The following is a 27,002-nucleotide window of genomic DNA, read 5'->3' as shown; positions in this document are numbered from 1 at the left end:
TTGGGGACGGAGGGAGTATTATTTTATTTTTTATTATTACTTTATTCTTATTTCTATTTTCATTTTTTATTTTTTATTTTTATTTTTATTTTCCTTTTTCTTTTTTGGAAGTCGTAAAACTTGTCTCATTTTCATGTTTATTTTTATTTTTCTTTTTCATTTTGGAGGAGTTGTAAAACTTGTCCCATTTTCTTTTGGAAAATTTGTCAAAAATAACACCACCTTTCACTGATCTTCCAAGAATAGCACCACCTTTTGATTATTCCAGAATAACATCACCTTTCACATGCATTTGCCAAAATTGAAACAAAAAACCGGTAACCTGTTTTATAGGTTACATCTGAAACATGTCACATATGTGATTGGTTAATTTTTTATTTTTTTTAATTTAACAAATTTTCTAAAATATAATGAATAATAATAAAAAAAAAAGAAAACTTAAATTAAAAAAACTTAAAAAAAAAGAAAACTTAAATTAAAAAAACTTAAAAAAAAAAAGAAAAGAAAACCCCTCCCCCTTAACGAGAGTAACCCCACAGCCACCCCGCCAGGGCTGCCACCACGCGGCGACCAAAGCTCCGTACCTGGCTGTACCAGCTTGACCACCCAGCCACTCCCCTTCCCCTGAACCACCTTCCTCCATGCTAAAACCCTTCTCCCACCCCTAGGAAACCCCGTTACCCTCACCAACCACCTGCCAGGCCAAACCCCTTCCCCTATGCCGGCGAACCCATTCCTCCCCTCCACCGGCCGTCTCCACCTTCCCCTTTCACTAGAGCTTTGTACGTACTCGGCGCCTCGGCGGTACCAGCCCGACCACCCAGCCCCTCCTCCCCTTCCCCTAAAACACCTTCCTCCACCCTAAAACCATTCTCCCTCCCCTCGAAAACCCCCCTCCTCTCACCGGTTGCCGGACAAACCGCCTCCCCAGTACCGGCGAACCCATTTCGCCCCTCCATCGGCCGTCTCCACCTCTTTCCCCTTTTAACCACCATCCAAAAACCTTAAAACCCCAAATCGATCAAGTGGTTTTAGGGGTTTCGACTTTCTGATGGTGGAATTTATAGTGCAGACGACCGGCGAAAAGGCTAAGCCGACACGGGGAAGGGTTTTTAGGCGCCGTGATGGTGGCAACCCTGGCAGGTGGCGGTGGTGGGGGATTTTCCTTTTTTCTGTTTTTTTTTTTTTTCAATTTTAAGTTTTTTTTATTTTAAGGATTTTTTTTTTAAAAAAATTGTTAAAAAAATTAACCAGTGATAGAGTGACACGTGTCCAAGGTAACCTTTTAAATAGGTTACCAACCGGTCATGTTTTATTTTTGGCAGATGTGTATCAAAGGTGGTGTTATTGTGGAATAATCAAAAGGTGGTGTTATTTAGGGAAGACCGCTTAAAGGTGGTGTTATTTTTGACAAATTTTCCTTTTCTTTTTTATTTCTTTTTTCTTTTGGGGAAGGTCGGTACCCTCCACTTACGTTTTTTTTGCGTCATTAATAAATACACAATCACACACAATGAGTCTCAAGCACACACTAATATACACTAATAAATGCAAAAAATGTGAATATAATATACGAAGTGAATCATGATGCATAAACAGTGTCAAGTGTCATCAACCAAAGTACAAAATAAAAACCCTCGGTCAAAAATCTGTAGAACTATAAGAGTGAGGATCAGTGTCATGTCCAGCTTGTGAATACGGGAACAATAAACCAAAGAGTCCTTCCATCATCCGGGTACGAGGAGTAGTATCCCTACTAGTCCTTGTAGCTCCAGTAGCAGACAAACTCAAAGTAGGACCCGTCCGACTGGCAAACGGCGTAGACTAACTCCAAGAGGTAGGTATGGAGCGTCGGTGGAGGCATCGTCCCAGACACTGGAACTTAAAATAAGCCAGGCACCGGTGGAGGAAGCGCCCCAGACATTGGAACTGAGTATAAACCCTGGTCCGTAGGAGTAATGACTGGCCTAAACTTAGGATGTGAAGGCTGTGAAGATGAAAGTCGCTGCCACTGACCCTAAAAGTGCTGGAATGGTTGAGAAGGTTGAGGCTGCTGCCACTGAGCCTCCTGAAACGCCTGAGAATGCTGAGGTTGCCGCTGAGACTGAGAATGCCGACAAACCTTAGGAGATGGTTTGCCACGACTAGGCTCCCCCTCGTCCGAGCCTCTGTGGCTCGAGCGCAAGCGAGTCCTCCGTTGCTCCTGAAAAACAAAAAATTAAAATATGTCAATGGTACAAGATAGATTAAATGGTAAATATGGGGAAAATGGTGAATATACCTTGAGAACATCTCCAGAACCGCCCCGACAACTTGCGCCACGTCGAAGCTTGATGATGCAGTACTTCAAAGCGTCAACCAGCTTCATGAATCCCATCACGGTTGAGTGCGTAGGCTGAGAACAAAGCAAAGAAAAATCAGTAACAAGCGGTATTAAAAAGGATGAATAATGTCTTAAAAAAGCTTACCGGCTCAAACACATCAAGCAAAGACTCATGTGCCTGTCTTAAACACTCTAGCGCGTCAGTAATATGATCCTCAGTGATATCGATTGACCCAGGGTAACAGACAGATTAAGACGGGACCTCAATCTTCCCCATACGGAGAACAGTCGTCTGAAAATACGATAGAATAATCAGGTTATTCAATGGTTTAACAGAGACTAGCAACAAATTTCTTAAAAGAAATCATACCTCGGGAAGACAGGGTGGAGGAGCCAAAGAGGTGAAGCAAGTCCTGCGAATAATCGCCCTCCATACGCACAAGCTCCTGCCAAGAAAAGTGTTGCGCTCTCCCCTGTTTATTAACTCTCTAAGCAAACGTGAGTCCAACATTGACTCTGGTGGAGGCAAGGGCACCGTAAAGCGATCAGCACTGTGCTATCGAACAACACGCTCCCCAAGATACCAAGAAAAGCATCTAGTACCAACAAAAAAGTACGGTACGCCGAAGCCGTGAGGCCTTGGGAAGATTAGTCATCCCAGCACAAGGTTGATACTGGATCTTAACAGCAACATGAAAACAATAAAAAGTTGAAATGAATGCCGAAAATAACATCAAGGTAGAGAATAACATACGGAAAAATTAATTCTTACACCAATGGAAAAGGTGCCTCGGCGCAGCAGCTCGCGCTGCGTAGGGACGGATTCCACTCGTGACTCGCCTCGGTTACGCCAGCTAGCTCCGACAAGGAAGTCATGGACCGCTCCACCACGCCGTCGAGGGGCCAATCACGGAAAGTACTCATAGAACCACAGCTATAATGAAAAGTAGTCTCTAAGCACATGAGTTAAACAGGATAAAACAAAACAAAAAGAAGAAAGATCGTCACCTCTACGACTCTCCATAAACCGTAGACAGTGATTGGGGCCTGGTCATTGAGCTGCCTACAGCCATGACATAACAACGAGAGGAGATCGGCATATCCAAGGCTGGCCCAACTAAAGAATCCTATCTCGCCGATCTTGAACAAAGAGGGAAGGTAGCAAACGAGCGCACGTGAACTTCTATCAGAAGAAAGAGTCACGGAAATGATAATCAAAATGAAGATCCGCACTCGCTGCTCAGGTGATGTCTCATCCATGTCAAAGCCACGGGATAGAAAAAAAGCCAACTCTGAACGCCCGCTCTTAGGACCACCTCGAGGCACCGGCTGAGTCCTAACAAATTTGCTACCTCAGCCGCCCGCCAAGTAAGGTTAGGAATCTGTCGTACGACCCGATCGGTGAAGCGTAAACCGCTGAACAAGCTAAAATCAAGCGTGGTTACTGTCATCTCCCCCCAAGAAAAGTGAAAAGTGTTGGTGGTATCCCAAAAATACTCCAACAACGCATGAACAATCGTTGGGCCACAACCCGGGGGGCTGCAAAATCCTACGACCGCTGAATAGAAATCTCCTAAACCAGTAGACTCCCACAAGGCAGAAAACCAACTCATCTGGCGTCCACGGAGGTGGAATCCACTTGCCTCTACTCGAAGAAGGACAAGGCTCGGTCTCTAGGGCATCGTTGTCCATGCCCTCAGGAACTGTGGGAGTTTCCTCCCGAAAAGCGTGACGCCGACCACGAGTAGAAAGATCGCAATCTCGTTGTCTAGGCATGCTATTACAAAAATAAAAAATCTAAATACTTAGCATCATTTCCTAAGTTATTTAGTTATTTATTCAAAAGCCGCTTAACATCTACCTCAAGTTGCATTTTCTATTACACGCGAAATTTTTACCTCAAGGCTAAAAATTAGCAAATTAATGGAATTATTTCTAGTATTTAGTTTCTTCATGACGAACTAATACTATGTTTTCCTAATTGCATGATACTATATTCTCCATGACAATATAGTACATACACAAAATAGAGCATGTTTCAAAATTGCACAAGAACAATAAATCAGCACATCATGGCATATTTTACAAGATCTACAACTAATATATCACAATTTCAAGTGCAAAAAAAAATAACATGAACAACAAGAACACCATCTCACATAAGTAGTACCAAAAAAATGGTGATTTGCCAAATTCTTCACCAAATTATGCAATTTAAGCATCAAATTGCTCACGAATAAACATACATTCATAAACAAGGTAATTCATGACAAGAATTTCAACAAAAAGGGTCAAAATCAAAAATCCCCAAATTGATTTTCCAAGGGTTTTTACATGAAATTACCTATTTGAAGCAAAATTCAAGATAAAAGATAAGAAACTCACATAGATCCTTAAAGGAATTTGAAATGAGGAAAAAAGCACAAAATTGGAGCGAATTTGGTGGAGAATTGAGTTCCAAAAGCCCAAAAATCGCTTATACTGTTCAGCACCACAACCGCAGCCACCGCGGCACGGGAAGCTGATGCCGTGACATGGTGACTAGAGTCTGTGTCACGGTGAACCTTGGACAATGGCGGAGCTCAGGCAGCAACAATGGGAAGCAGCGGAGCTCCGGCAGCAGCAACAACGACAAAACAAGTTCACGTGCACCGAGAACAGACACCGTGTCACGGTGACTGGTGCCGCGTCACGGTGGAACCTAACGAGTGTCGGTGCAGGGCTTCGTGGAACGGTGGCCGGAGATGTCAAAATGGAAATTTTTTTGAGAAAAGGTGTAACATAAGGAAATTGAGAATGAAAATGGGAAGCAGCAACTGATACTTAAAGCCAAAAAAATAACCGTTACACTCTTCCTTTCTCGTGCCACGAATCCCGTTAACACGTAGCGGCATTCCCGCGCGTGGCACTGTGTTGTAATCGTGGCGTGTTGATAATTCCAGCGGAAAAAAAAATAATAAAAAAGGGATCCCGCGTCACGGGGATTTCCACCGTCAGACAGGGTTGTCCACCGTGTCACGGGTTACTCTCCGTGGCGCGGTGCCCTTTTTTTTGTCCTGCACGCTCTTTTTAACCTTCTAGCAGATATTTTAGCATCTTGACCAAGTTAGAACGATTTTCCGCAACTTTTGGTCAGTTATTTTCTCACCTGAATTGCGCGGAAAATTTTAACTGGTATTTAAAGGGTACCAAAATTACCGATTTACCCCTAAAAAGCATTATGGTTGCATTTTCGACACTTTAAACACCTAATATGGTCGGATAGTCAACTTGAAGGTAAATCATCTCCAGCCCACGTTCGGGGATGATCGAACCATCATACACTTGCAAATTTTATCGATTATATCAGTTATCGGTTTCCTCAAGCATGGAAAACATAATTGGTGGATTTTTCTTCAAGTATAGAAAACCGCCAAGTCGGCTATCCTCAAGCATGGAAAGCGGTATCGGTGGATTTTTCTTCAAGTACAGAAAACCGCCAAGTAGGCTTTCCTCAAGCATGAAAAGCATTATCGGTGGATTTTTCTTCAAGTATTGAAAACCTCCCAGTTGGCTTTCCTCAAGCATGGAAAGCATTATCAGCGGATTTCTTCAAGCATAGAAAAACACCAAATTCATATGTCGACTTTCCTCAGGCATGTAAAGTATCATCCGGTAGGTTTCTTCAGGCTTAGAAAGCTACCAAATTCATCAGTCGACTTTCCTCAAGCATGGAAAGCATTTCAACAAACGTCATCCGGTGGATTCCTTCAAGCATAGGAAGCTACCAAATTCATTTGTCACCGATACACTGGTGTCAGATATGTGTTATATCCCTTTACTTTTTTTATTTGTGGAACTAACGTTTTTCTGCAGGTATCGGCGTATACAGAGTGATTTAAGATCGCATAACGTCTTAAATCATTCTTTGTCCCTATCGACTACTTTGACTATCGTTTTCGAAACTAACGTTTCTACATACTCAGTCAAAGTGGGGGCTTTTGTAGACAACTAAAAATGTCTCCCCAAAATGATGAGTGACATTTATGTCACTCTTAGGGAGTAGTTTTAGAGTCATTTTCGTGTTTATTTTATCTTATTTTCCCTTTCTTTCTCTTGTTTTCTCTTAATAACATTTCTAGCTTATTTTGGTAATTTTGGTGTGTTTTAGTTTATTTTCTTTATTTTATTAGTTTTAGTCTATTTTCCTTTTTTATTTTTATCTTTTTTGCTTGCGTAGTTTTAATTATTTTTAGTTTTAGTTTTGTGTCTCTTATTTTCTATTTCATTTTATTTATTTCCATTTTATTTATTTTTATTTTTATTTTATTTATCCCAATTTCTCCTCGGTTTTGTGTGTAGGGGTTCGGGTTTTAAGTTGAGTCAAACACAAACCGCAACCTGCTGCCCCTTATCCTTCACCACACTCCTCCTCTCTTTTCCCCTTATCCTCCACCACACCAAAACACCATTTCCACCCTCACCTCACACCAAACCACCTGACCACACCACAACCAACACACACAAGCCGTAGCAGCACCAACACAAACAAACCGCAACCCAGCCTGCAACTCCGCAAACACCAACAACCCACTGCAACAGCCACCGGTTGCCAATCCCCAACCAATCCAACTTCCAACCACCAGCCTTCATCCACCTTCGCGCAACCCCTGCTCACCCTCACCTTCAACCACCAATTCACAGCCTGCAAAACCAACCCATCGCACATCAACAGCCCCAAATCAGAGCAAATTCGATTTCAATCGGGTTCGGGCAAACCGTTGGTGGTTCGGTCGAAGTTCGAGACAGAGACTTTGTGGGTTTCGTTAATCGAAGAGGAGTGGTCGAACATACCCATGGTTCGACCGAACCAACCCCGTAGTTCGGCCGCACCAACCCATGGTTCGACCGAACCGCTTCACGAGACTCGCACATGATGTTTAATGAGGAACGAACGATTGAAGCTTGGTGATGGCCGTTGATCTTTGATTTGTGATGATGATGTGCGGTGATGATGGATTTTGATGAATGGTGATGATGATAATTGAAGCAACCATGAAGGTGAAAGAAAGGGGAAATCGGGTTGCTGATTGTTTTGGGGGAATGTATGGGTTTTGTTTTCTATTTTCTTTTTCTTTTATTTTTTTTATTTCCTTTTTCTTTTTATTTTCCTTTTCTTTCTCTATTTTATTTTTCCTTCTTTTATTTTTCTTACTTTGGTTAGCTTAGTATAAATACCCAATTTTGGGGTAATTAGAAAGGGGGGAATAACCAATTATTCTACTCTCTAATTAGTTTTAGGTTAGGTTAGGATTAGTCTTCTAGGGTAGAGAGAGAAAGTGAGGTTTTCTTCATTAATGAACTTGGATTTTGAAGAAGGAGCTTGTTCAATCCTTTGTAGATCTTCATCTTCAATTAATGAGCAATTTCTTACTCTCTCTCCTCTACTTTTATTTGTTTATTTTGATTATTATTTTAGTTGTTGGTATTGCTTGTTGATCATGTTGATTCTTGATTATTTGTTGATTAATCTTGTTATTATCATGATTAGTGAGTAATTTTCCCATTAAGGGGATGGTTGTGGTGTAGTTGGACCTTGAGCATGTTCTAGGGTTTAGAATTGATTTATTTGTGATTAAAGTCTTTATATGCTTGATATTCTTTAATCTTCTTGCAAGTGCACATTGTTGGTTGATTAAAGGTGAATCTTTGCTAACAAGAAACGGAAGTTGACTTAGTTAAGGTTCATTACTATCGATTGTTATTTAATAGTACCTCCTAGTATATGGTTCTAATGTGGAAACATAGAGGCTATGTTAGGAGAAGCCAATTGACCCCGGAAGGCGGCTAGATTGGATTCTTAATTTCGATATTCGAGCATGTTTAGTTCATAATTAATTCAATTTCTATGCCTTTGTTTATGTTCAAGTAAATGCTATACCTAAACCATTTCCCTTAATGTTTTATTTCTTGTTTTAGCATTTTTAGACTTTAGTTTATTTATCCCCTATTCCGGATTAGCTTAATTGTCGATGACATTTGGTGGTGTTTACCGTTCTCTGTGGTTCGACCCCTATGCTTGCCTTATACTCGTATTAGGTTTGTTTAGGTTGTATAAATTGTATTTGATCTAGGGATAGACAATTGACGACGCGTTTATTTCCCCTGTCACAAAACCAAACCCGATGATGAACAATATTTCACTGCTATTATTGGTCGAGTTCATTATTTAATCCCGAGAGTGCTTAAAAATCGTATTTAATTAAATTCAGTTTTTAAATAGTCCATGGATCAGTCTTGATGTTAAGTCAAAGCATGGTTCATTTTTTATTTTAGCCCAAATCTTTTTTATTATTTTGGCCCAAGGCTTTTTATTTTATTATTTTGGCCCAATTAATTAATAATAAATCAGAAATGGCCCGAAATTATCAATCGGCACTTAAAAATGCTGAACGAAATTAGGGTTAAAATGAATTTAGACGGAAAAACGGACTACAAGTTCCCGCGTCACGGCAGTAAGAACCGTGTCATGGGATCCAGTGTCGCGCCACGGTGGGATTCCCCGTGACACAGCGCTTGTGCTGTGACATGCGGTAATTCCGTGTCCTTTCCGCGTAAACCCTTCAAGCATTTTATTCCCCGTACCCTAAATATTTCCCGCGTCACACTGTTGTCCACCGTTTCACGGCTAAGTCCCCTGTCTGACGGTGCCTGGCACCGTGTCACGGTGATCTTTGCCGTGTCGCGGTGCTATTTTTAGGGTTTTTATCTTTTTAGGGTTCCGTGTGTTCCCTCTACTCATTTTTTTCTATAAATACCCCCTCATTTCTGATGTACGGGGCATCAATTAATTCTCTCTTTTTCTCTCTTCTATGCTCTAGCCTAAACGCTAGCCTACCTTTTCTCTTTCAAAATTCCCTCTTCAAGCACTCCAGGGAGTCCATACTTTACTCGTGGTTCTATCCTTAAACCAAGGCGTGAGGGTTTGGCCCCAAATCAACTCTATTTAATTTAATTTAATTATTGTTTTATTATTTTTCCTTAAAGTTACTAACTCGTTTATTATTTTATAGTTGCAAGCAAACAGAATCAAAGTAAGAATTATGTTCCTTTTTTTTTATATTATTTTTCTAACGATTTTATATTGTTGGATTTATTGTAAAATTGCTTCCAATATTAATCTTTACTCTATTATTATTATGATCACCATATTGCATGTTTAAAGGGAATATGTAATTGAAAATCACGCCTAATAAGATAATTTGGACAACCGGTTTAGGATCCTTTTAATCTTATTATTAATTCAAGTGATCACAATATTTTAGAATAATGTGTTGCATTAATATTAAACAAATTTAGCTTAAGAATAGTTTGGAGCAAATTGAATATTTTGTTTGTATCCCTTTGAGATCGCAGAATGCTTTTCATAATAAGAATCGAGTAGAGGCCAATACGGGCGAATCTGACTCCATGACTCACTTCGTACCATCATCCCCGATCCTCCTTTCGTGGTTCCGAACCATATGGAGTTAGTAATCTCATGGATTATGAATGGGGTGTAACCTTCATGGGTCAATCGTTGTTGCCTATCGTTGTCCCTTATCGTGGTTGCCTTTTTATTATCCGTGAATGGTTTACAAGTTCCTTAAGAACTTGTTGGCGGCTCCCTACTTTATTTGTCCCTAATTGTATTATGTCAATTCCCACTTCCTATGAGTGCCAAGCATATTCACACATGCTTTAACGTAGGCGCACTTCAAACGACGCCTACAGAGCTTCTTCACTATAATGGAGAAAGAAACCAAAGAATAATACAAGGAATCCTAAATCTAATGGCTCAAAAAAGGTATGATTTAATTGATCAACTAAAGGGTCCTTTTATAACACAAGGAAACCCTAATAAAACACTAAAATTGTTCCCCAAGTATACTCACATAGCTGTCATAGAAAAGATATAATTTTAGGATATATTCCATCAATTATCCTAAAATAACCTAACTATCTACCGAGCTATAGCACGACAGCTAGCTCATGTCTGCCGCAAGTCCTCATGGAGCCGAGTTATAGCTCACTCGCATAGAGCTATAGCTCGCAGCCTCGTTGCAAATTTCTAGATTCGTCAGGTTTTCGTAAAACGGTCATAACTTTCTCGTTTCTTATCGGAATTGGGCATATGACCTATCATTGGAAAGTTGAAAGAAATCACTTCACAATCAGTTGTAGTTTGAGAGATATAAGCGTTCAAAGTCAGCCCTACTAGATTTCGAGTCACAATTTAACAATCTCCACCTTGACTTGAAATCGAGAAAAAAAAAACAAGATAACTCCACCTTGAACCAAAAACCAAGAAGTAGTGCTCATAATAAAACATAAAACCCCACCTTAAACAAAACTCCATAAGCCTACTCACATTTGGCTATCACCAAACGGACATCTTCCATAACTTGTGAGCCAGTGCGACTCCGAACACAAAAAATTCGTACATAAAACCATCACATGGCCTAGATTGAGAGTATAATGTCCCGACACCAAGCATGCTTATCAAAATTGACCAAACTCTCTTCAAATACTTCTTCATCTCAAAAAAATCAAACTAAAAAAAAGACTTAAGCAATTCTAGAAAATTAGAATTTACATCCAGAATTTCTAAATTGCAATTGTACTCAATAAATCACAAAAGTACCAAAATTGAGATAAGAAATAGCATAACTAGAACAAAATCTAATGCATAACCAAGTGTAGGCGTCGCTCGAAGTGCGCCTACGTTAAAAGCATGTTGTGAATATGCTTGGCACTCATAGGAAGTGGGAATTGACATAATACGATTAGGGACAAGGAAAGTAGGGAACCGCCAACAAGTTTTTAAGGAACTTGTAAACCGTTCACGGATCATAAAAAGGCAACCACGATAAGGGACAACGATAGGCAGCAACGATTGACCCGTGAAGGTTACACCCCATTCATAATCCATGAGATTACTAACTCCATATGGTTCGGAACCATGAAAGGAGGATCGGGGATGATGGTACGAAGTGATTCATGGAGTCACATTCGCCAATATTGGCCTCTACTCGATTCTTTTAGTGAAAAATGATTCCTGCGATGTCAAAGGCATACAAATAAAATCCAATTTGCTCCAAACTATTATTAAGCTAAATTGGTTGAATATTAATGCAACATATAATTCTAAAATATTAGTGATCACTTGATTAAACAACAAGATTAAAAAGGATCCTAAACCGGTTGTCCAAATTTTCTTATTAGGCGTGATTTTCAATTACATATTCCCTTTAAACATGCAATATGGTGATCATAAATAATAATAAAATACACATTAATATTGGAAGCAATTTAACAATAATAGCGTTAATCAAATCAAATATAAAATAACCCTAATCATGATACTAGCAATATTAAAATAAAATAAGAGTAATTAAATTAATTAATTACTCACATTCCGCGCGTTCCTTAAAATTGGTACATCATGAATAAATTGTTAGTAACTTCAATAAAAAATAAAAAGTAAATGAAAATTAAATTAAATTAAATAGAAAGTAGAATTGATTTGGTCCAAACCCTCAGTTATTTGTACCTTTCACACCTTGGTTTAAGGACGGAACCTCGGGTTAAGTATAGACTCCTTGGAGTGTTTAGGGGAATTATTATGGAAGAATAATGAGGCTAGAAATTAGGTTAAAGAGGGAGAAGAGAATGATTTTTGGTGTAAGGTGAGAGAGAATGATTATTGGTGCCCCGTACATTAGAAATGAGGGGGTATTTATAGAGAAAATGTGCTGAGGGAGCACACGGAACCCTAAAATGATAAAAACCCTAAGAAAGTATCCCGGGACACGGCAAAGTGTACCGTGACACGGGAAGTCCCACCGTCAGACGGCAAACTTTCCCGCGACACGGTAAATTTTTAGTGTGACGCGGGAAATTTTCAGAAAACGGGAAAGAAAACGCGTTAAGGGTTTACGCGGAAAAGACACGGAATGTCCCGTGACACGGCATAGGTACCGTGACATGGCAGTATCCACCGTGACACGGTACAGTACACCATGTCATGGTATGGGAGACGCGGAAGTTACACGGAAAAACAGTTCTGTGTCACGGGGAATCCCAACGTCAGACGGTGTAAATTCCCGTGACACGGTGGAAAATGTCGTGACGCGGGAGTTGTTTAGGTACGAAGAACGCAAATAGGACACGGAATAGCCCCACGTCACAGCAAGGGCACCGTGTCACGGGGATTCCCACCGTCAGACGGTGCAATTTCTCGTGACACGGTGGAATTGCACGGTGCGCGGTGATTCCAGGTTTTTACCCATTTTTAAAACCATCATAACTTTTGATCCGTAACTTGGAATGAGGCGTATAATATATCATTGGAAAGCTTATCAAATCTACTTTTCAACCCAATTCGAATCAAGTCAAAATAATATGTATATTTTAAGATATGGTCATTTTAGTGGAAGGGTGTCGGTTTTAGGCCTAGTTTGGTGTTTTGCTCATATCTTTTTCGTTATAGCTCGGAATTGGGCTTATGATATATGGTTGGAAAGCTTATTTAAAGGCCTATCCAAAAAAATAATAATTGGATCAAAATTTTATATACATAAAATCAGTTTCTCTCAGTGGACACGAAAAGTAGAAAATAGGTTATGGTTTAGGGAAATGAGCTAGAAATTGGATTGGTTCATGAAATATATTGGATAGAACATGGATTTAAGCACTCCAAAGATTAAGTACTCAACTCGACCAATAATGGCGCTGAAAGGTGTTCATCAACGGGTTTGGTTTTGGGGAGACATTTTTAGGTGTCTACACCAAGATTTCTACTTTATTAGAAACAAAAAATTAAAAAAAAAAATTTGTCATAGACTCCGTACCATAAATCCACAGGGTTTCTCATTTTACCAAGAGGTATCAAAGGGGAACTTATCATGAAGAGATCGTAGAAACCGCAACCCCAAAGCTCGTAACACTAAAGTGCATAATTATAATCATCATCGTTGTTGGCCATATTTGCGGATTTGTCCTCATTGGACTTCTCCTCATTCTTCTTCTTTAATTTCCAACACTCGGCTTTGATATTACCCTTCACATGACAATAGTTACAAACTTTTCCTTTACCAAAATTCTTATTACCACCATGAGCAACTAAAGCATTATTTTGAGCCAGATTATTAGATTTATAAACCAATTTATTGTCAATTAAATCTCTTTGAGTTAAGGCATCCTTAACATCCTCCAAACTCAAGTCATCTCTACCATACAATAAAGTATCCCGAAAATTCTTATACGTAGGTGGTAAAGAAAACAACAACCTAATAGCCATATCCTCATCATCGATCTCAACATCGTTGTTTTGCAAATCCATAATAAAAAAAAAAAAAAAAGAATTCATCTAAAATAAGACTTAAGCGGTTTACCTTCTTCTAGACAAAGATAATGAAGTCTAGATTTGAGTAGTAGTCGGTTGGTAACGCTCTTTGTCATATAAAGTGACTCCAACTTCAACCACAAACCCAAAAAAGTTGTCTCCTTGGCAACCTCTCTCAAAACATCATCAGAGAGACATAATTGAATTGTCGAAAGAGCCTTCAAATTGATCTCCTCCCACGTATCCACCGTCATGGCCGAAGGCTTGTTGGATACACCTTCAAGAGCCTTATGACAGCCACTTTGAACCAAGATGGCTTTCATATTCAATTGCCATAGGCCAAAGTTCACTTGCCTATCGAATTTCTCAATATCAAATTTCATTGGCATAATTTAATCAAACTAATCTATAAACACCTAAACCTTAAGACCTTACAACCTTGGCTCTAGATACCACTTGTTAGGAAATAAGGGTGTAATTGTGTTTGATTAATGCGGAATAAATCAATGAGAATTAAGAATTGAGAAAAGCAATAAAGAAGATAAACAAAGAACACAAGGATTTACGTGGTTCGGTCAACCTACATCCACGGGTGGGGGATTCGAGAGCTTCTTCACTGTAATGGAGAAAGAAACAAGAGAATAATACAAGGAGTCCTAAATCTAATGGCTCAAAAAAGGTATGATCTAATTGATCAACTAAAGGATCCTTTTATAACACAAGGAAACCCTAATAAAACCCTAATATTGTTCCCTAAGTACACTCAAATAGCTGTCATTAAAAAGATATAATTTTAGGAAATACTCCATCAATTATCCTAGAATAACCTAACTACCGAGTTATAGCTCGACAGCTAGCTCATGCATGCCGCAAGTCCTCATAGGGCCGAGCTATAGCTCACTCACATAGAGCTATAGCTCGCAGCCTCGTTGCAAATTTCTTGATTCGACAAGTTTTTGTAAAATAGTCATAACTTTCTCGTTTCATATTAGAATTTGGCATATGACCTTTCATTGGAAAGCTCTTCAACCAAGCTATCACCTCCAACTTGAATAACTTCAAAATCAGTTGTAGTTTGGGAGATATAAGCATTCAAAGTCAACCCTACTAGATTTTGAGTCACAATTTAACAGTATGCTTTATCTAGAATTTGAATCTCATCTCTCAAGATCGCGACTGAGCCATTTAGGAAGGACAAAAAGGCATCTTTTGGGGGAGGTAGTTTTTACTTTTGTCGGATAGTTTTCTTTTCTTTTTTCTGGGTTTTCATTTGCTTTCTTGCTAATTATTTGAGTCATATACCCTTCTTTTCAAGCCATATCTTTAGCTTTTGAGCCTTTTGTTTCATTTTTGTTCATATCATTGGTTTTTCTGAAGCATTGGTCTACATTGTTGGAGTTATGGTGGATGAGATTGATTGTTTGGTTCTTATGATGTAAGCAAGTTTGTGTTGTAGATATTTTGTGAACAATAAGTAAATGCAAAAGTTGAAAAGGTCGTCCATAGTTAAAAGAGGCGAGGAAATAAAGTGAAAAAATTAAAAAAATTGAAAAAAAGAGAAAAAACAAAGCAAATTAAAAAAGCTTTGGCAAAATTTAAAAAATTGAAAAATGAGAAAATTCAAAAAATATTTTGATGTAAGTGACTTTCTCCCTATTTTAAGCATTGAGGACAATGCTTTGTTCAAGCTTGGTGGGAAGTGTTCTCACACTTTTTGTACATATGTTTGTGATTCCTAGCTTTGAATAAGCTTGGGGGTATTGTGTTTTTGTTTGGTGAATACTTGGTTTTGGTGTTGAGATTTGGCCAATCTTTGCTTCACAATTTAAGTATACCACCAAATTTAAAATTTTAGCCTACCCTCACCATTCTCGCCTTTACATTACAACCCTTTCCAAGACCTTTTTACCTTTTTGGTTGAGTCAGAAGTCGGTGGAGGGAGATGTAGGTCAAGCTTATAGAGCGGTATACAATAGTCGAGATGTCGAGTAGCCTCAAACTTATTTCTTTTCCGGTTCCTTTGAGGAACCATTGAGATGCTTGCTGAAAGTTGAATTGAAGCTAATTGGGAGAATGTACTAAAATGTTTTGAGATGAAAGTGAATTGCATTTCAGTAATTCTCTGTGCTTAGCATGTCCTATATGTTTCAATCAACCTTAGATATCATAGAACGTGCACTCCCTTACTTGTTTAGAAATATTTGCATTCATTTATGCTTGTACATTTGCAAAAAGTCCACTCATGAACATTTGTTTTCTTTCCTTTTCTTTTCTTTTTGCCTCTTTTTCGTGCTTTTCCTTGTTTGTTTTGTTTAAAGATTTATGGGTCAATCTCTTAGGAAACCCTTACGAATGCATTACTCGTCCACTAGGGAGATATAGGGGTTTAAATGGCTTGTCTTTAGTTGCTAAAATTTATCGTGATTGCTACAAAAGTGAGTCAGTTTATATTCTCATCTCCTCTCTTCTTTTGTTTGTTTGAATAAGCTCGTCATTTTGTTTCCCTTATTTTTGTTTTGCTCGAGGCCAAGCCAAAGATAAGCTTGGGGGTATTTGATGGGTGTCATATTTGGCACCCATTTGATGAGAATTTAGGTCGTTTTTACCATCTTTTCATAGCTTTCTTTCTTAATAAATTATTAGTTTCATGCTTTTGCTATTTGTTTTACCTTTTCTCTCTTATTTTGTGGTTTTGTGCATTTTGATGTTTTTTGTAGTTTTTTCTCCATAATTTGTACTCTTTTCATTGTTGTAGGTATTGTACGAGGTTCGAGTCTTGATATGGAAGATGCTTTTGGAGCAAGCTCATGGCAATAGGAAAGCTCAAGATGCAAGGAAGTGGGTTCTCCAATTTCTAGATCTTGCTCTTTCAAGTCGCACTGTCATGAAGATTGGGTGTTGAACCCACTGTAAAGTGCTTTTTGGGACTGCCACCCCTAGTGTCCATTAACATCATTCGGTAAACTCATTTGAAACCATTAGAGAACCCACAAACCCTCGTGAAGGACCAAAGAAACCCAGAGGAGCGCAGGCGTGCAGCCACCTCGCACGGGTGCGCCTCCCTGGTCGCGCAGGTGCGCCCCTCCGGGTCCCTGCTTTGCTCGATTTCGTTTTGCGGCTCCTATAAGTATCTACTTGTAACCCAATTTTTGTAATTAGATTTAGATTGAATTTTGATCATAATTTTAGCTTAATTGAGAGCTTCTCTATCTAGTTTTAGGGTTAGTTTAGGAGTAGATTTTAGAGAGAGAAAGTGAGGAATTTCAATAGTGATTGAGAGATTGAATATTCAATGGTGACAATTGTGTTGAAGATCTTCACTATTATAAATGAGCATTTCTAACTCTATCTCATTTTATTGGGTTGTTAAATATTCTTGTTTGTTTGGATTGATTTTGATGTTTGATGCTTGATTAGTGTAGTTGTTCTTCATACATTGTTGATTCTTGATTTCCTTAGTTATTAATTGATTAGATGATGATGTTAGAGTAGTTGTTTGGCTAGGGATTGGGTGAAACTTGGATGATTGATTGATTGTGCTTAATTTGGGGATTATGTTGATAAATGGTTGAGATTAAAGTGATTAATGGAAATTGTGCATGTGTGTAATTCGATTAGGCGTTGAGAATTTTTCTAGAATGTATTGTGAGTTTACATTGATACGGACCATTGATTTGTAGCTTACAATTATCGATTAAGTTTAATTAGTTACATTCCTAGATAGTGTTTCTTGTAGTTGGCGCTAGTTAGACCTCTAGCAGATAGCTTGTCGAGCTCTTTTGATTGGTCTTACCATTAGTCTTCGCAACCATTGATTTACATGTTGTTCCCGAGTTGCTACAATTTTCATGATTACTTGTTGATCCCCATTCCCTAGTGCTTTATATGTTTGGTTTCTTTGTTTGTTAGTTGTTAGTGTTCTCTCTTTATCTTTGTTTTCGACCTAGCTTAGTTGCATAATTGAGAGCGTTTAAACATTACCGTTCCTTTGGGTTTGACCCATAACTTGCTTCGATGCTTGTATTTAGGTTTGTTAAGTGTTTATAACTTTAGTTTGATTGAGGTAGGATTAGTCAACAACCTAGTTTCACCCCGCGTCAAGGCCCTTGACAAAACCAAACCAAATTTAAAACCTTCACGTTAGTCTCACAAACAATCATATCATAAATTAATTAAAGCAATCAACACATCATAGATTTATGGAAAATAACATGATTTTCTCTTCAATCAATGCCCATCATGAATATGCTTCATCACCTAAAAAATTTCTCTCTATTTGTTTCCACTACTCTCCATTAAAAATGGGTACTCATAGGGCCAAGGTAAAGACAAGGCCAACAAACACACAAACACACAATTAGTACACAAGTGTAGTTAAACACACTAACGTGCTATTACCTATTGTAGACACCTACTTTTGGCCTCTTGTCCCGAAAGGAAGTACGATGATGTTACAAAAACCCGTTCTTCATGCTAGATCAAAGTTGAAGTGTTTATGCACTACGAAATCCATTATGAAGTAAGTTAAAACTCATGTTTGAGACCAAGTTATTTTAGATCCTTGTCCGATTACTAATTAGGCCTTAAATGTGCTCATAAATGTTTAAACTTGATTAATAATGGACCCAAAAGTGGCATATGCAATAATTCAATCCAATGGATCTTACATTGTTAAAAATCGTGAAAAACAGATAAACAACCTTCATATTTCCACGCATTTCCTATACAGATGGATAGCCCTTTCAAAGCGCTTTCCAACGGTATATTATAAGCCCAATTCCGAGCTAAAACGAAGAAGTTATGATCAAAACACCCTAAAACCGACACCCTTACACTCCAACGGCCATATTGTTTGATCCATAACAGATTTTAACCTAATTCTAGGCATTGTAAAGTAGACATTCAGAGCTTTCCAATGATATCTCACACGCCTTAATCCGACTTCGCAATCAAAAGTTATGGAAGTTTTAAAAACATGTTTTTGAATAAGGCAAACCGCATTCCATCGCAACTCAATGAGTTGCGCGCGCGACTCATTTAGATGCCACTTTACCCAGCGCGACTCATAGAGCTACGCGCACCACTTGACGGTGCTAATCTAAAATCCTAAGCCTAGATTCCTTCCTACGCATATAAATAAGGGTCTTCGTTCAACCCGAAAAAGGGAAGAAAAATTAAAATTCAAACCCTGTATTCTCAAAACCCTAATCCCTCAAATTCTCTTACTATCATACTACTTTCCTTTTCTATTCCCAAATAATTTCCAACCCTAATTGAATCCATTAAAGTCCTTGGAGGTATGAAGAAGAAAAAAAGTCTATAAACGCATTAAAAGGGGATTTAACATAAAAGAATAACGGTTAGTTTCCCAAGCACTTAAATAAATCACTTTTCTTCACTACTACAAATTTGGTCAAAGAGACCCGTTTGAATTATCCAAAGAGACTGCCTTAGAGGCGGTCTCTAGCATAGCGGTCTCTTTGGCAACAAGACTCCTTTGTTAGAGGCAGTCTCTAGAATGGGAAAGCTAAGACCGCCTCTTGAAGATAAGCGGTCTCAATTTTGAGAAAGTTGAGACTACCTTTATGAGAAAGGAAAAATTGCCCGCAATAATCCGACCTTTGGCTCGTCCGCTGAAAATAATCCCACCTTTAATCCGACCTTTATACCCAATCTGCTTAAAAAGGTCCTGGGTGACCAGCAACCAGTTGAAGAGCTAAATTTTTTTTTAATTAAGTTTAATTTACACGTGTCACTACTTGATTTTTCCAAAAATAACAAAAACAATTTTAAAAAACGTAAAATTAAAAAAAAAAAAAAACCATCATCTTTCAGCACCACCATTCCCACCATTACCCCAAACCAAGAGCCCAGAACCATCGCCACTGATGCGCCGACCCGAAACCACCGCCACTGATGACGTACCAACTCGAAACCACCTCCACTTATGCACTTATCGGAATCCTATCCCACCCCAGCCAACCCACCTCAAACCCCCTTTCGAAAAATTGAAAACCCACCAAAACCCACGGCAAATCAAAAAATCTGGGATCGAGATTGGGGTTGGGGAGGTCGGAGCGATTAGAAAAGGGACGGTAGACGGGGAGGGGGCTGGGATCGGGACGGGAAAGGGATTTCCGAGGGTTAAGGGCTGCTGGTGTTTCCGTTTTCGTGGGGGAGGGTGAGATTGGTGGTTCAGGGATTGGGGAGCGAGAGTAGGGTCGGTCGCGCGCCGAATCGACAGGGGGGGTAGGGGGCTGACTAGCCAGAGCCGCGTGGCAGGGACGACGGTAGTTCAGGGGATGGGTTTCGTGAGGGGGGGAGGGGTTTGAGGGTGGTTTCGTGAGGGAGGGGTTTGAGGGAGGTTCAGGGGAGGAAGTTTGACGGTGGTTCAGGGGATGGGTGGCAGGGGCCGTCGGGGCGCTGGAAGGGGTGGCAGGGGCAGTCAGCGCACTGAGATTGGTGGCAGGGGAGGTGGTTTGGCTGGTGGGTGGTTTCTAAAACTAATTAATTGTTATTTTAATTTTTTTTTAATTTTTTTTAGACTAATTGGGTGCCAACACGTGTCAAGTAACTTGCTATAACAAGTTAGCTAACCGGTTGGGACCATTAAAAAAGATCGGGGGGTAAAGGTGGGATTATTAAAAAATAATCCAAAGGTGGGATTATTTTCAGCGGACGGGAAAAAGGTCGGATTATTGCTGGCAATTTTTCCTATGAGAAAAGAGGTCTCTCTTTTCAGAAAACTAAGACTGCCTATTCTAATTAGGCAGTCTTTGTTAGATGAAATTGAGATCGCTTTTTAGGTATAACAGCTCTCTTTGGTCTCATTTTAAATAAAAAAAATAAAAACGAATTTAATTTGATTTAAAAATTCTAAATTACAATATATAAAATTGGTGGAAAATTACAAGTATCAAATATAGAAAACTTGAAAATAATGTACTCCAAATTCGTTTATGAATTATTGTAATCAGTACAAAAATAATTACATTAACATATAAAATGTAGCTAATCTGAAGTACTCCAACTTCTTCGTCTCCTTTGTTTTGAGATTTTTATTGTTTGTTTTGTGAAAGCAGCATATCTATCAAAGCAAAAACAACATAATTAATCAATAATAATTAATATTATTAAGAAATGTTATAACTAGTAAGTATAAGATTACACAAGATTAACTCACTAAAGCATCAATTGTTAACAAATTCAGAAAAGATTAATTGATATATAAATAATGAGTAAAAGATTAACTCACTATGCACAAAAATTCACGAATATTCTTTGAATCTAAAACAAAGATGAAAATAAAGGACATAGAAGATCAGGACCCATATTGTTTAACAAATCTAGAAAATATGTTGATAGTTGAAAGTGAAAATCGATCAATCCAGACCCAAGTAAATTACAACAAAACAACTTACCATTAAAACGATGAACACTAAACAAAAGCAAAATCAAACAACAAATCGACAATCAACGCGGACTCTTGCGGTGGAATATTGCAATTGTTAGTGTCTGCATGTTGTTAATACCTAAATAAACCAAAAATTAGTGAAATTTCTAAAAAATCTAAACAATCAACAAAATTAGAGATTCTTAGGCGAAAACTGTGTGTATGTATATGATTATACTCACAAAAAATTACTAAAGTATGATTAAATTATTTAACATCAATTTGCATTATATAATTAGTTTAAATCGTTTTACAATTCTCATGTTGGACGAATTTAGTCACCAGCAAAAATGTCAAACTAGAAATTCTTATATTAATCTCAGGTATCACCCTACAAATGAACATAATTACAGTATCAAATAACAAAATTAGAAGCCTATCATACCTCAAATAATCACCTAGTCTCTAATGAATTTTTGCTTGACTCAGTTCCGATGCCGTCTTCTCGGAAGTGACTGTCTTGTTATGGCAAATTTGATAGAGCGAGGTGGATGCAGGTCATTATTTTCACTCAACTTGGTCGGATATAAACTGGGTGAGGAGATAGATTAGCAGGAAGTAGATCATGGTGGTGGTGGTGAATTCATTTGTTGGGTTTGTTTAAAGAGCAGTTGGAGAGAGAAAGAGGAGGGAGTGAAGGAGAAGCAGAAGGAGCGGCGAAATGAAGATTTGTGTATTATTAGGGTTTCATTTCGTTTTTATATTTGTAGATTAGGGAGACTGGTTAAGTTGTCACGGGCATCTCCTAATAAGTTTTTCAATTTTTTTTATATATAAAATAATGAGAGACCGGTTATGCACTGACACAGGTCTGTCCTTTTAAAATTTAAAATAAAAAAATTAAGAGAGACTTGTTATGTACTAACACAGTTCACTCCCTTTTAAATTAAAAATTAAAAAAATCAAGAGGGACCTGTTATCTATATTAAAAGGTCTCTGTTTAATATTCACCTCTTAAACGATACCAAATAGACCGATTTTTTGTAATATTGGGTCTCATGAAACAAAGAGACATGTTATCTACTAAAACGGTATCTTATGTACGGTCTCTTTGAGCATTTTTGTACTAGTGCTTTTATTGTTTAAACAACTTTAATTATATAAATAGTGTTGTTTGATGACTTTAAATCAAATTTTAATTAATTTAATTCACATAGTATTCTTGTGTTAATCAAGACTAGAATTTGAATATTTAATTGATTGTTTTATCACCTAATCAACGCAAACATTGTTTATTTGTTGTTTTTTTCACAAATTTGAATCACAAAGAATAACGACTTTTGCAATGTATTCCTATATGATTAATGCTTGTAAATAAAATCAAATACTCCCTTTATTACGAGTTACTCACAACAAAGAGGGAGTTTGTGGACTCCTAGGCAAAACATTGAAAACATGATTAATGAAAAATAAGGATGTATGCTTAACTACTAATCCAACCCAAAAAAAAAAGAAAAAACAAATTCAACCTTAAGTAAATCAAATAACCCACCACCACTGACACCACCAAGCAGCAGTGACACCCACCACCCAATATCACCAAAACCAACCACCACCACCGCACAGCATCACCACAACCACCCGCCACAACAACCACCACCTAGCATTACCGAAACCACCAACCACCATCACCACCACAAACGAAGCCATCACCACTGACGCACCCAACACGACCCACAAATTTAGAATCACCTAGCCGGAGCAACCCACCGTACCACCCTAAAACTACCGTACCCCACAGCCAACCATTTTGTACCTAGCACAATTAAAACCCCAAAACCAAAACCAAACCCACGAACCCTCAATCAAAACCCATAACCAGCAATCGAACCTAGAACCCCAATCCAACCCACAATCGAACCTAGAAAACCATGATCTCGCGAACCAGAAAAACCCTAAGATCTGGAAAACCTTGAGACTGGGGTTGGAGGAGGAGAGAGAAAATTAATGGGGATGAGGAAGAATATTAAGACATTTGATGATAAAGGAAGAGAGAGAGAAATAATGGGGATGAGGAAGAACTGAAGAATGATGAAGAATGATGAAGGTGGCTAGATGATTGATGAGAAGGAAGGGTATTGATTAGGTGGAAATTCTTAAGTTAAAATTTTAGAGTTTAAGTTAATAATATAAAATCATTTTTTTTAATTAGGGTGTTAAAAAAAAGTAACGATAATTTTGTAAAATCATACAAAAAAAACTTACTAAAAAAGGAAAGAAAAAATTTTGTTGCAAGTAATGTGTAACGGGTTCTTATATTAGGGCTGGCAAAAGCCGACCCGACCCGAAAACACGACACGAACCCGACACGAAAATAACGGGTTAGGGTTGAGCTTTTCAACCCAAAAACTTATATGGGTCGACACGAACCCGACCTGAAAATTAAATGGGTCAGGTTAAGGTTGAACATTTCAACCCGAATATGACCCATTTAACACGGAAAAAAAAAATAAAATAAAAATAAAAATAAAGAAACCAGCCTTCAGCCCAAGCCCAAAACCAGCCTCCTATTAAAAAGCAATAACCCTAAAATCATCACAATCTCACAGCCGTTTCAAGTCTTTCAACCCTTTCTCTGATTCTCTCATAAATCAATTTTTCACTCATCTTTCTTCAACTCAAGAATTAAAACAATCAAATCTCCTTTGAAAATTGTGATTCACTCTCTTCTACTTGTTCCTCTCCTTCATCGATTTACAAGGTAATTTTGTTACATCATTATTTTACAAGCTAATATTCGATTATTTATGTTAATTTCTGTTGTTAATTTTTGTTATCCATGTTTTTATACGATTGTTGTTGTTAATTTTTGTATTTCGTGTTATTATATGGTTTATTCATGCTGATTTGAGTGATTTCTATTATTAATTTTCTGTTGTTGTTCATATAATTTATGATCTATTGTCTTTTGTTGTTGTTGTTCATGTCAATTTATGTTGTTCATGCTAATGTTGTTTGTATTTTTAAATGGCAGCAAATTACAACAACTAAAATCATCTATCTTTCGAAGAGTCAGATTTTAGAGATTCGGAGAGGAGGAGATTGATTTCATACTTCAACAATGGCGGACAAAACAAAGAGATGGAAGATTGTTATTAGGATTCATTTTAGCGTTTAAAATCTGATTTGTAATTCATTAATTTGACTTGTAATTCAATAATTTGACTTTTTTGTAATTTGTAAGTAATTTTGTTTGGGATTAATTAAGAATTTTAAGATTCCGGGTTGACCAACCGAATATAACAACCTGATTAATACCCAAAAAACAGTTTCAGGTCAAATCAGGTCATTTTAGGGTAGACCTGAACCCGAAAATATCAGGTCAGGTCAAGTTTTTCAACCCGATAACTTATATGGATCAGGTCCGGATTGGGGGTAGCTGACCCAAAATTAGCTAACCCGAATACGAACCCGACCCGACTTGATCTGTTTGATACCCCTAATTTATATTAATTGTTGCGAGTATTTCGTAACGGAGGGAGTAACATATTTGTTAGGAGCCACGTTCGTTTCATATATTGTTTGGTGATGAAATTGTGAAAAAGGAAGGGCTAGTAGAGGTTGCACTAGTGCTAGAATACCGATTCCTCCTAAAAGGAACGTTATTTTAGTACCCTCGCTCCAGAACTCAATTCATGTACACGTAGACCAATTTGGGCATGGGTAAATTTATGATTTGTTCTAAATATCCCTTGAACACTACTTGGGAAAAAGGCATAAACGAGGTTTATGAGTTTTCCTAAAACTCATTGGCGACTCCTACTTGTTTCTTACAAAAAAATGTAATGATCGAATAAGCTCTGATTCAAGGTCCCCGAAACAGTCAAGAATTCAAATCCTAATATACTCTAACAAGTGTAAAGTCCTAGTATTTTAAAGGGCCATGGGCATCTAAGGAGAAAGATCCCCCACAATAAGAACACCCTCCTTACAATGGCGACTCCACTGGGGACTTAGAGGTTACAAGATTAATTCTTAGTTATGGTTCACGGTTTCCAACACTAGGTAACCTATGGGTTGTAATGAGAACTAACTTGGATAATATTTAGTTAAAAGCGAGACTTGAACACATAATATCTTTCTTTTTTACAAAAGTAAAAGCCAACCAAGCAGCATTGCATCATGCATAATAATAGCACACATTTACCACTGGGGATTGACTCATTGACTAAGGATTGCCAGCACTAGGCTTCTTTCCCGAAATCAATAACAATCATCCCACCCATATAACTAAGAAAATGTTGAGAGGGCTATGTCATGGGTCAACATGTTGAGTGATTGATTCGTGCATCGTCCCCTAAGATATGGTACCAGGCCTTTGGACACCCAAGGCTTAACCTGAGAATGGCATTGAATGCTTTGACGGTTCCTTTTATGTGCTTATGTGACTACATGAATATTTGCTTGTATGCTTCGTATATAATCTAATTCGAACTTGTTTCATAGAGATTAAAAAACAAAACTCGCAAAAATTGTGATTCGACAAAAAAAAAAAAAAAAAAAAACGAAAGAAAAGAAAAAAATTGTATGCACTTCCATTTTTTAAAAAAATAATAAAAAAAATATTGTCGAACCTACAAGGTAGCACGTGCAACTGTCAAAGTTGTGTGCGCCCTCCAAAGCGCAAGTTTAGAAGTTATGCGCGAAACCTCCGCTCAACTTTATGTCTTGTGCGCGCTCACTGTTTAACGTTGACTTTGACTCGTTACGAGCAATATCATACGGAGAAAACAATATTATCGCTTCAAGGTTAATCTTTAAGTAGGTGCTAAAAATATCTCTTTGGCTAATAACGTTGTCTAACGTAGTTTCCTTTACTTTGATCGTCTTTTTTGTTTTTTCCTTTTTTCAACAAAATAAAAAATGTTTTTTTATCGTTCTTTTTGCGTTTTCGCAAAATAAATAAAAATAAAAATAAAAACGCATGTAGCAGATGCTATTGTTGAAGTTGCATTTTCCACCTTAGCGCAAGACGAAATATTGCGCATGATACTATTTTTTATTATGATGTTTCGTTTACGTACTTCATAATTGAACTAATGACATTACTTCTTATGAGGTTCGTCATTAGAAGTTTGCATCCTTTAATAGGACGTCATCAATATGCATATTCTTAAACGTGACTATTTTCTTGTACATCATGTTTTAGTTGTAATTGATCAACCTTGATTTAAGAGTGTAATTTATTTACTTCTTCTATGGTTTAAAAAGAGAATCCCAAGAACCTTACTTGGGATGTTTGTCTCACACCAAAAAAAAAAAAAAAAAAAAAAACAGAGAGAGAGAGAAATAGAATGAAAGAAAAAAAATTATTATTCTTAAAAAAAGAGAGAGAAGATAATGAATGATAAAACCGAGAAAATGCTTTTATTATTTCTTGGATTTTACATTTGGAGGCCATCATTCTTTTTAAGAAAATAGTATATATTATCCGTTAAAGATGAGCAATATGAGAATCATAATTTTTTTTTTTTTTTTTTTTTTGAAAAAAACGATATAGATCTCTATTGTAATCTAAATGATCAACAAATACCATAGTATATTTGATCATTTTAAAGAGTATGTTCGGGTTGATTAAAATTTCCTAAAAATTTGATGAGCACTTTCAATCCAACTATCTTTTCTTTCTCTTCTACCATTTTTTTGAAAAACAGTTTTTTAAAGTAAAATTCATAGATGATTACCTTGTTGAAGTCAACACAAATCATGACAATCCACTAATGAGTGTTCGTGAATATTTTGACATTTTTCATCAACAAACTTGCTTAAAATGAATTCCTATTACAATGATAAAAAAAAATAATAAAACAATCATTTTGAGTTTGATTTATTGTTTGAATACTTGGTATAAAAGGTTTAAG

The 27,002-nt window shown here is 37.6% G+C and overlaps 2 long non-coding RNA genes across 2 annotated transcripts; one reads left to right on the top strand and one right to left on the bottom strand.

Moving 5' to 3' along the window:
* Nucleotides 1-20,619: 20,619 nt before the first annotated feature.
* On the bottom strand, nucleotides 20,620-21,931 carry LOC145586216 (uncharacterized). Its single transcript, XR_014100827.1, has 2 exons — nucleotides 21,527-21,931; nucleotides 20,620-20,775 (listed from the first exon to the last, which is right to left on the bottom strand). It is a non-coding gene; the product is annotated as an uncharacterized LOC145586216 (long non-coding RNA).
* A 1,761-nt stretch (nucleotides 21,932-23,692) lies between these two features.
* LOC145586211 (uncharacterized) lies at nucleotides 23,693-24,372 on the top strand. Its single transcript, XR_014100826.1, has 2 exons — nucleotides 23,693-23,842; nucleotides 24,116-24,372. It is a non-coding gene; the product is annotated as an uncharacterized LOC145586211 (long non-coding RNA).
* Nucleotides 24,373-27,002: the final 2,630 nt, after the last annotated feature.

Source organism: Chenopodium album, chromosome 2, assembly GCF_948465745.1.
Source record: "Chenopodium album chromosome 2, dcCheAlbu1.1, whole genome shotgun sequence".
NCBI classification, from domain to species: Eukaryota; Viridiplantae; Streptophyta; class Magnoliopsida; order Caryophyllales; family Amaranthaceae; genus Chenopodium; species Chenopodium album.
The sequence above is the reverse complement of the archived record's forward strand: the minus strand, read 5'-3'. Positions and strand labels throughout refer to the sequence as shown.